General features: G+C 34.2%; 1 long non-coding RNA gene across 1 annotated transcript; it reads left to right on the plus strand.

Moving 5' to 3' along the window:
- Positions 1-346: 346 nt before the first annotated feature.
- Positions 347-8,445, plus strand: LOC127461397 (uncharacterized). The gene is made up of 4 exons (XR_007900057.1): positions 347-411; positions 2,081-2,139; positions 4,069-4,192; positions 8,288-8,445. It is a non-coding gene; the product is annotated as an uncharacterized LOC127461397 (long non-coding RNA).
- The last annotated feature ends 992 nt before the right edge of the window (positions 8,446-9,437 follow it).

Here is a 9,437-nt window from a genome sequence, read left to right on the forward strand (position 1 = left end):
AAAAAGTATGTTGATATTTACTAACTTTAAATATACTAACAGTTTTATTGACTTGGCATTAATAATATGCCATAAGGTAGATGCCTAATTAAGTATCTTGCTGACTAGGCATCTCAGTTCTTGTGCAAAAGGGATTTAGCTTTAACTAGTACAATGCCTACTGTCAACAACTGACACATCAAGAACTCCAGGTTTAAGAAGTAAAACAGTTCACATGTTGGGATCTAGACAGTTTTCCTATAAAATCGTCTTTTTTCACTTTGCTAATCTAAAAACTGGCCCAGGTAATTTTCCATATTAGCAGGAAAAAAAGAAAAATCAATACATGATTATAAAATTGTATTTCTTATCTTCTAGTGCTCATGCTATCAGTAAAAATCTGGTTATCACAAACCATCCAACCTTCACAAGGTTAGTGTGAATTTGCAGTACAGTTGTTGTATCTGTGCTATTTTTTTATTATAGAACTGCTGTGTGTACCTTTTAATTTGGTTGTCAGGGGAGACAGGAAGCAATAATTAAGGCTAAAAGATGGGGTATGGAAGCTTTATTAAAGGATATATTGAAGATGGGAATTTGATCTGAGAATTAGATTATGATTAGAGTTGTTAATGCAGCTGTGCCACTCTTGAGTGACAGAGCAGCAGATGAACTGAACAGGCAATTATAACTACAGGAGTCTCCCTAATCTTTACAATCCCAACCTCACAGTCACATCCATTTAAATTAATTTTCATGAAGGCTGCAAATTTACAGCTTCACCAGATTGGAAATTTGTTTGTTTATTATCCACAGGAAATATTTTTAGGGAAGTAAATAGCACTGAGAGTCATCTTGTATTTCTGCTTGTCTTTTTAACTTGCAGAATTAATAATATGAGATTAATCTGAAGGCTGCTGCCTTTATGAAAACTGATTGATTCTCAGCAGCCCAGTGTTATTATGATTATCTGTGGGAAGGTCAGAGGGAAGGCATGTAAAAGTCATAGCTGATTCATGAGTTCCCTATATTAAGCAGAAGATAAAAAAGGAGGCTTGTGTTGATCAGCGTTATAAGTGAGGAATCAGTCTTCCTTGCATTACTGAAACTGAAATTCCAGGAAAAGGATTTTAAACAACTTTGGACATAGTTATTTAAAGATGTCTGTTGAGGAGAGATAGCAATAGTTCATTACTATGCATGCTGAAAACCTTTTTAAGGAGTTCTTTGCTGCACAAAGATTAATTTACCACTACGTTTTCCCTCCTTACTAGTAATATAAATAATGGTTGTGGCTTAAATTGGCATTATATTTTGATAGACTAGTTTTTAACATACAAAAGAATATGCTACAGAACTGCTCAGAAACTTGGAAATGGAAACCATGAAACATCATTCTTCAGTTCCAGAGTTTTATTTTGAAATGTCTGTAATGAATGGAATAAGGTATGAATATTTAGAAACTAGGCATTGTTTTTGCAAAATGTTGAGCAGAGAGCTGTGGCAAAGAAAAAGAAAATGGTCACTTCTAAAAATCAGTGACAGAAAAAAAAATTCTCTACTGGTTGCCATTCAAGAAACCTGGAAGATAATTATAGAATATGATCATCTGCAGTTGCCAGATCAACAAAACACCTGGCTTTTAGAATGCAAGAACTCCCATCCAAGAACAGGTAATACATATGCCTAATCTTCCCAAATACTGTAGTTTTTGCAGCAGCCTCATCTTAGCTCCCCAACAGACTAGGACTCAATCACATGTCATCTTCATTGCTGACAATTTCTTTCAGAGGGAAATGTGGGTTAGTACTCTGACAGGAAGCTAATGTACATCCCTACTATGTCTCTGATCTGGTCATCCAGGTGACTAGGTCAGCTAAAGCACTAGAATTTAGCTGTAACCAAGGTCGGTTAATAAAATTCAAAACCTAGAGACTGCCCAGTGAACCTACTTCTCACAGAATATGTTTACAAGCTCAAAGTATATTCACAATCAGCTGAGGTGGGAATCTCAGGTTTGGTCTAATGTGGTTCTAGTTATTTTACTAGAAAATGATGTACTAGAGAGTACATCTTAGATTTCATATTTTCTGTATAACAGAGGAACATCTATTTTCCTGTGAACTTGAAAATGTCAGTCAGGTGCTGTTTTATATTCAGGTAGGTTATTTACATTCTTCTGAAGAAAATTACTGAAAGCAGCTGTAGGAAAACGTTGATACTACATCTTAATATCTTTGTTCAATGTCAATATTTTAAATTATTTGTATACTCTCAATTGATCTGAGGTGGAAGACTAGGGGTCAGTGAAACAGAATACTTCATAAAATCAGATGACATGAGAATGGCTCCTGCAAAGAAGCCATGGTGAAATACATATTAAAAAAATACAAAAAATGGTTCTGGAATTAGACGAGCAAAATATATTAACAGTTGGAAGTATTGGAATTCCTTTTGTTATGATATATATTCTTTTTTTTTCCCCAGAAGATTAATATATTTGAGACTTGTACTTTTTCAAGATTTGGATTTATTTAAGAAATGTTGAATAATTCCTGTCATATTTGTCATATTTACTCAGCAATATAGCCTGCGTTCCTTGATCCTAGGTTTTCTGGGTCAAGGCTTCAAGGACAACATGCAGCATATTTTTTCAGATGCTCTGCTTTAGTAGGTGGCTCCAAAATTCATCTTCTTTTAATTCAGAATCCATGTGGGATAACAGAAATATGTCAAAATGCACAGGAAAAAAAAATGAGTTTTAGAGTTTTTTTTTTTAAATTTAAATCTTTGCCATCTCCTAAATACACAAATTGATTTTCTCTTGCAGAAACAAAAAGATATTCATTGATCTGAAATCAATGAATATCAGAAACTTACTGTAACCCAAGTTGAGAGAACATGTTTGTCCATTTTTTTTTTGAGGAAAAGTCATTCAAAACCAATTTTTGGAGATTTATTTTCAACAATTGATTATTCATTCACATTACTGTTGTTGACTTATAATTTGAAAACATTAATCATATGATTAGTCAAGTCACATATGCAAAAGAAAATTGGTATGCACAAATGTCTGGCAAAAATCTGACAAAACTATCCTCCTTTTATTTTATTTTCTCATCACTCTTCCTGTCTTTGATTAACACTGTGAAATTATGACTCCTCAGTGTTTCCTCATATCCGAATATTAGTTGATTAATCTTGATGATAATGGATTGAGAACTGGTTTTAAAAACTAAGTATATGAAGTATTTTATTCAAGAGGTTATTACTAATCTTTTTAAACATCCTTGACTTATTTGGTAATTATACTATTTATAGAAGGTGAGTACTTATCAGCTCTTGCTACTAAGAACTGTGGAGTAGATGAGTGAAATATTTTTCTTTCTCCAGAATGTATTGAATATTTTAAGTTTAAGGGTGATAGGTTTTTGTGCTGAAACGCATCTTCCTTGTGTAGGGATAAGAGGCAATACTATTTAGTTGGACAGAGTTCATGCTGCATCAGAGCTCTGTGCCAAACAGGAGAGAGATGCACCACCACTTCCCTGATGCAGAGGAATTTTCCAGAAGGAATTGTCATTACTGTTGTTGCATGTATTTTTTTGGTATCTCTCTCAATCTATCACTACCAAAGGGTAAAGGATTTCTGCTGTTCATTATATGTAGATTATAAGACTGGATCTGTGTGAGCAGGAAGAATCTGAAACTGAGTTATCCTTTCCCCATTTTTACCTGAATTATGGCTCCTTTGTAAGAAGGGAGAAAAGTACCTTTGAGTGCCTTAGAAATCTGATCCATAAAACATAAATCACCTCTGTGAGTTGAGATCATTCGGTCCCTTTTCCTTGTCTTTTTAAAAATTAGAGTTTCTCAGACAGGATTGTTTGGAAGGCCTGATTCAAAGCTCATGATTATCAGCAGGAAATCCACACTATTACATTGGTAGCGCAATTCTTGACACATTAAAATGCATATCTCTCAAAAACTTCATCAATTGTCATTATTTTAAAGTTTGTATATTCCTAATGCATAGACATAATACTAGAACAAATACATCATTATCTTATTTATGGATTAAAACCATAGGCATCTGAGGAGTTTTATTTTGTGGCATTGTGACCTGGTCTTTTCCCTTCCTATGACAAAAATCCATTGCCTATCTGCTTGAAATATACTGAAGATTTCTCAACGTCAGCCATATGATACAAAGGTAAGGTCAAAACACTCTTGGATGTACAAATCCATGTTGATTTGATTATAATAATAGTTTGGCCTAATACTGACATCATCAACAAAAAAATGTGGGTCATTATCCAGCTTTTGAGCTTGTAATCAGTAGAGATACTCCCATTCCCCCAAATCCCAGAAGCTCTTTGATTTAGATCTTTGATTTAGATCATTTTAAGACTGACAAGTTCTCTGAATAAAGAAAGGTAAAGCCATCCATGTTGTTGTCTAAAAATTGTTCTTTTTGATGTTACATGTAGGTTACTGCTCGGTTCAGGCACCTTTACAAGTCAGTGTGCTTTTCCACTCAATTCATGGAAAGTACATGTTTCTTCAATGTAACCAAAGTATTTAAATCCATTTTTAAAGGTACTAGGTATTTAGGTGCTTTTGAAAGTTCAACTAGGTAAATATCTTTTTTGTCATCCCTCAAAGCTTTTTGAAAGCAGGGAATAGATTTATTGATTAATACAGATGAAATAGCCAGGTTAAAATCCGACATCACATCAGGTGTTCTTTAATTTATTTTAGTTCCTTGATCCTTCGGAAAGCTGCTTCTGTCTGCATAAATCCAATCAACCAATGATCAGCTCTAGATCTTCAAAGCTCACAGGTTAGTCTATGCATCTAATTGAGAGAAAGAAACTTGTATCAGTTTAAATGTGTAAAAGCTCCGGGAAAACTTCTAAAATAAAGTTCATTAAGTTCATAAAATGCAGTCAAACAAACTTCCTTCTGATGGCATGATTAATTTATTGGTTATGATAGATCTTCAGGGAAAAGAAAAATATCTTTTGATATTTTGACAACCTCAACAGCAGTGAGAGAACCTGATGTGAACCAGGGACTTGCAGCTAATACTGAAACAACGATACAGACAGAAATGAAGTAGCAATAATAACTTTGATAATCTGACACATTTAGGAGGAAGAAAAAGTAACGTAAAAGAGACTGTAAGCCAGTGATATTTATGATGTTCAGTATTTGAAAGCAACCAAAACCAGGTGGCACATCAGATATATAGCTCCATGTTTCTGTATTTACAATAAAACATACATCGTGGGAACACGGTTATGCCACACATTTTTTTGTTGAACTAAGAAAGTAGGTTTTTCTGTTTGTTTGGGGGTTTTTGTTAGTTAGTTTGTTTGTTTGTTTGTTTTTTAGTTTCCAGTGGTACTTGAATTGTCTTACCTCATGGCAAAAGATGTAGTACATCATTTAGTTATTCTCACTTCTTTATAAGTGTAGAGGGATAATTTAGAGTTACAATAATACCCTCCCATGTAGCATCTCCAGAGTATTATATGCATTTCTAGAAAGCAAATAGTTTTTATCTTTTCTTTTGTAAATGAGGAGATTTGGTTTGAGAGATGTAAAGCAGGGCACATGTATTTTAAAAATCACAGAATAATAATAATAGAGTATAATAATTGTTAATAATTAAGTGAATCATCTCTTCAGTAGCAAGTAGCAAGCAATCATGCAGTTCAGTAATTTCAGGGTTAAAGTATTCATTTCACACATATTATGAAATATCTGCAATAAATTCAAGTAATTATGCCATTAAGCAGTTTCTCATCTATTGAATTAATTAAACTTTGTGTTCATTTCGTAACCTCTTTAGACACCCTCAGTTACTGCAGATTTAATCCTTTTTGAACCTTTCTATATTTAGTTTTCTGAAGATTGACTAAGACCAATCACTCAGTGCTGTAAGAATGAGATTGTTCTCTTACTTCATTATGCTATTCTTTTCCCCCACATGCCACCTCTTTTTTTTGTACTCTGGGTTGTGAAACTAGAGCACCTGTGTCAAAATCTCCTAAAGGTCTATAAATGGGAAATGTTATTCCATATGTATAAGAGGTTTGGTCACACTGCAATATATTGCAATTAATTTGTTTCCTTTTTTCATTTCATTTAAGGGCTTTGTCATCTTCTTACTTAACATGTTCTGAGATTAATCTAAGGAGTACAATTAATTGGAATTAAAAAAAAAAAAGAGTTGTGCCATCTCTCCTGAAAACTACAAAGGACATATTCTCCCAATATTTTGCTGTCTGTCAGTACAGTTTGCTAAGACTGTTCAGTATCTAAAGGAAAAATGTATGTGTATTTATACTGGATGGAATCAATTAATTTCAATGCATGACTTTCAGCATCAGATTTCCACTTATCATCATCAGTAAGAGTAGTAAATAATATCATTGTATTTAGTGTTAAAAAAAAAAGAAATAGGGGGATTATTATACATTATCTGAAGGCAAAGAAATCAGCAACTAATATCTCATTCTGCTGCCTTGACTTGTTATGGCATTACTCATTCTCATTATTTGTTGCTCTACCTGAGAAGAATTGCTGCTACTTACCTTGGCATAAAGGGGATTAGGACATGAAAACTGCAAAATCTATGTCTTTTTCCAAACGAGGCAGGAATTTTCTCTGTACCTTTTGCAACAGGGGTGTAACTGCTTCTTATGTCCAATTCATGCACTTGTTATGTTGGAAGCAAGGTAAGGCCTTCAGCACAACTTCTTACCTTGCCTAATTAATTTCATTTGGGAGGAAAGATCATAGTTATAAAAAAGAAAAAGTTGCAGTACTGGAAATGAATAAGAGATAAACTGAATTTGATACTGTTTCTTAATGCAAATAATAGATATACTGCATTGTTCCTAACAAAGAAATTAAAACTTAGTTGGACAAAATCCTTTCTGTGTCCTCAAATCTCTCTTCATTCAGTAATATGCTAAAACAATACACATACTTTGTTGCTGAATAATAGCCTTGGAAGCTCTGATTTGCAACAATTCTGCATTTTTTAATTACTTAGAAGCAAGGAAGATATCTTAAAATTTATCAAAATGAGAAGGAGTTTTTATTTGCCTTGCTGTAATTCAGAAATGGCTGAAAGAGTGCTGGAAGAAAATTCAAAAGCTTTTGAAAAGTCATGGATAATTTAAAAAAAATCCATTAAAGACTTCAAAGAATTTTAACTGTTGCTGGCAATGGGTTTAATATTCTTCTAATTCCAAAGAAAATAAAACTCACCCAAAAGTAGATAACTTTTTTAGATAACCAACCAGTTTACAAAAATCTAAGTGCTTTGCATCAAACTGTAAGTAAATTGACTTGAAATACCTATCAAGTCCATTTTCATTTCAGTTTCTGAAGACCAAATATTTTCTCAATAATTTAATAATTTTGCCTAATTTTTTATCAGGACAGACTTAATAGATATGAGATAAAAATTTCATTTAAATATAAAATTGAGAAATAAACTCTGCAGTAATTTCTTTGGCAAAATATCTGATCTTCATAGATCATCTTGGATTTCCTTTTCTAAATACCCTCCTCCCCCAGCCTCCTTCCTCAACATGAACGAAACTTCCTTATGTTGGGGTAAACTCTTTCCTGCAAAATTTTAAATCCAGTGTTTATCATGTTCTGTCTAGTTTGATTGGAAACTTTATTTAGGTGATGATAAGTTCCTGCAGGGTTTGGATAAATTCATAGCATACTCTCTATTAGTGTATTGATTCCAATTCTGGTCATTTTTACTACTAAATATGTTGTAATTCTTGAGAAGAGCAAAGCAACCAATAAACACTGACCAACAAGAAGGAAATTGTGATATTTCTGAACTCTGAGTGTGGACAGACTCAAACCCAGTGCCTCTCTTATCTGGCTATGATTTGTTGTGTTTATTGTGGCTTCTTTCCAAGCATTATATCAAAAGTGGAACTTGTGATAGCCCTGAAAAAACAGGGTCCCAACATACTGATTAAACTGTGATGTTCTCACGTTGAGAAAGGTTTGTACCTGCTTCTGGAAGCAGCCATCAAGTTGGATATTAAAGAAGAGTGAGACATAGCATGGGACTGGATTGTGCCCAGAAATGTGTTGCTTTGCACAATAACATGAAACCACTGCACAATAACACAAAATCACTGCACAATAGCACAAAGTCACTAAATTTCATTTTGCATTTATGTAGCATGTTTACTTTGTGGATAACTGTGTGTAAGTAACTTGGCTAAAGCAGGGTTTTGACAGATTACTGTTTTTTGCTAAGGATTTCTGTATCTAGATGACAGATCAGAGTCTTCAAATCACCAAATTGCAGCCGCACTCTAATCAGCAAGATCCTCAAGGAGACGAGTATCCAGGCAACCCTGCGGAGAAGCATCAGCAAAGGAAATTGCTTGGCGCTGTAGTCAGCTAGAGGAGACCTTTGGAAAGGTGGAATTAACGCAGATTAAAAATCCAACTGTGGCTTTCCAGGTCCGTCTGGCTGCAGTAGGGTTGTGTGCAGGAGTAGAGGGACTGCTTTCTGCAGGAGGTGAATGGACCTCTGCTGGGAGGAGCAAAGTCCTCCCTGTCTGCTCATGCCCGTCTTTCAGAACACATAAGGTGCAGTTCCCCTTGGTGTTACTCAACTCTTTCAGACCTAGACTTCTTTGCTCTCTTTTTATACAGGGTCAACACTAGAGCTGAGACTGTGACATATCACCAAGGTCTGTGTTTTCAAGCAAAAATTAGGTAATTCCCTCACAGCTTAATGGGAATTACAAAATTCACAGTTATGTATGCCTTTAGTAATGTCTTTTCATGATACCACAGTGGAAAGTAATTTGCACATATATCCACCAAGCATTTAGAAATGTCTAATTCCACAGTTACCATAACTTTTTCTATTGTTTATTCCATGGAAAAGAAAAACTGCCCTGTGCTTGTGGCTACTGTTACATTTCCAACAGTGACGACAGAGGAACTATCTCATATTTACTTGAACATTATTTACAGAAAGACTTAGTCCACAACGCCTGAGTAATTGTCCAGAATCTGTAGTGATGGATTAAGCCCTAAAAGTTGCATATAACTCCACTATATCACAGGAGACTATCCCTCAGTTAAATGGCATTCTTTAAAGCTTTGTTAGGAAGTAGGATATTGTCAAAATATTTGCTGCTTTTCTAAGTCCTTTGTCAGTAGCTCTGTAAGATAAAATTCTTTCCTCTTGCAGTCGACATTCTATCCTAGTGAATTGTCTTGTGGAATTGTCAGTAATGCAAGATACAAGTACTGATATAATAAATGGAATTAAGCTTTTTTTAAAAATCACTAATGATTTAGTGCATTTGTTCTGTGGTTCACAAGAAAAATATTGATTTGACATAATACAAGCTGTAGGTCTATAAAAACTTGTAAAAGGTAAGAGTAGA

This window comes from Manacus candei, unplaced genomic scaffold (genome assembly GCF_025592945.1).
Source record: "Manacus candei isolate 608988 ecotype Guabito, Panama unplaced genomic scaffold, ASM2559294v1 h1tg000104l, whole genome shotgun sequence".
Lineage (NCBI taxonomy): Eukaryota > Metazoa > Chordata > Aves > Passeriformes > Pipridae > Manacus > Manacus candei.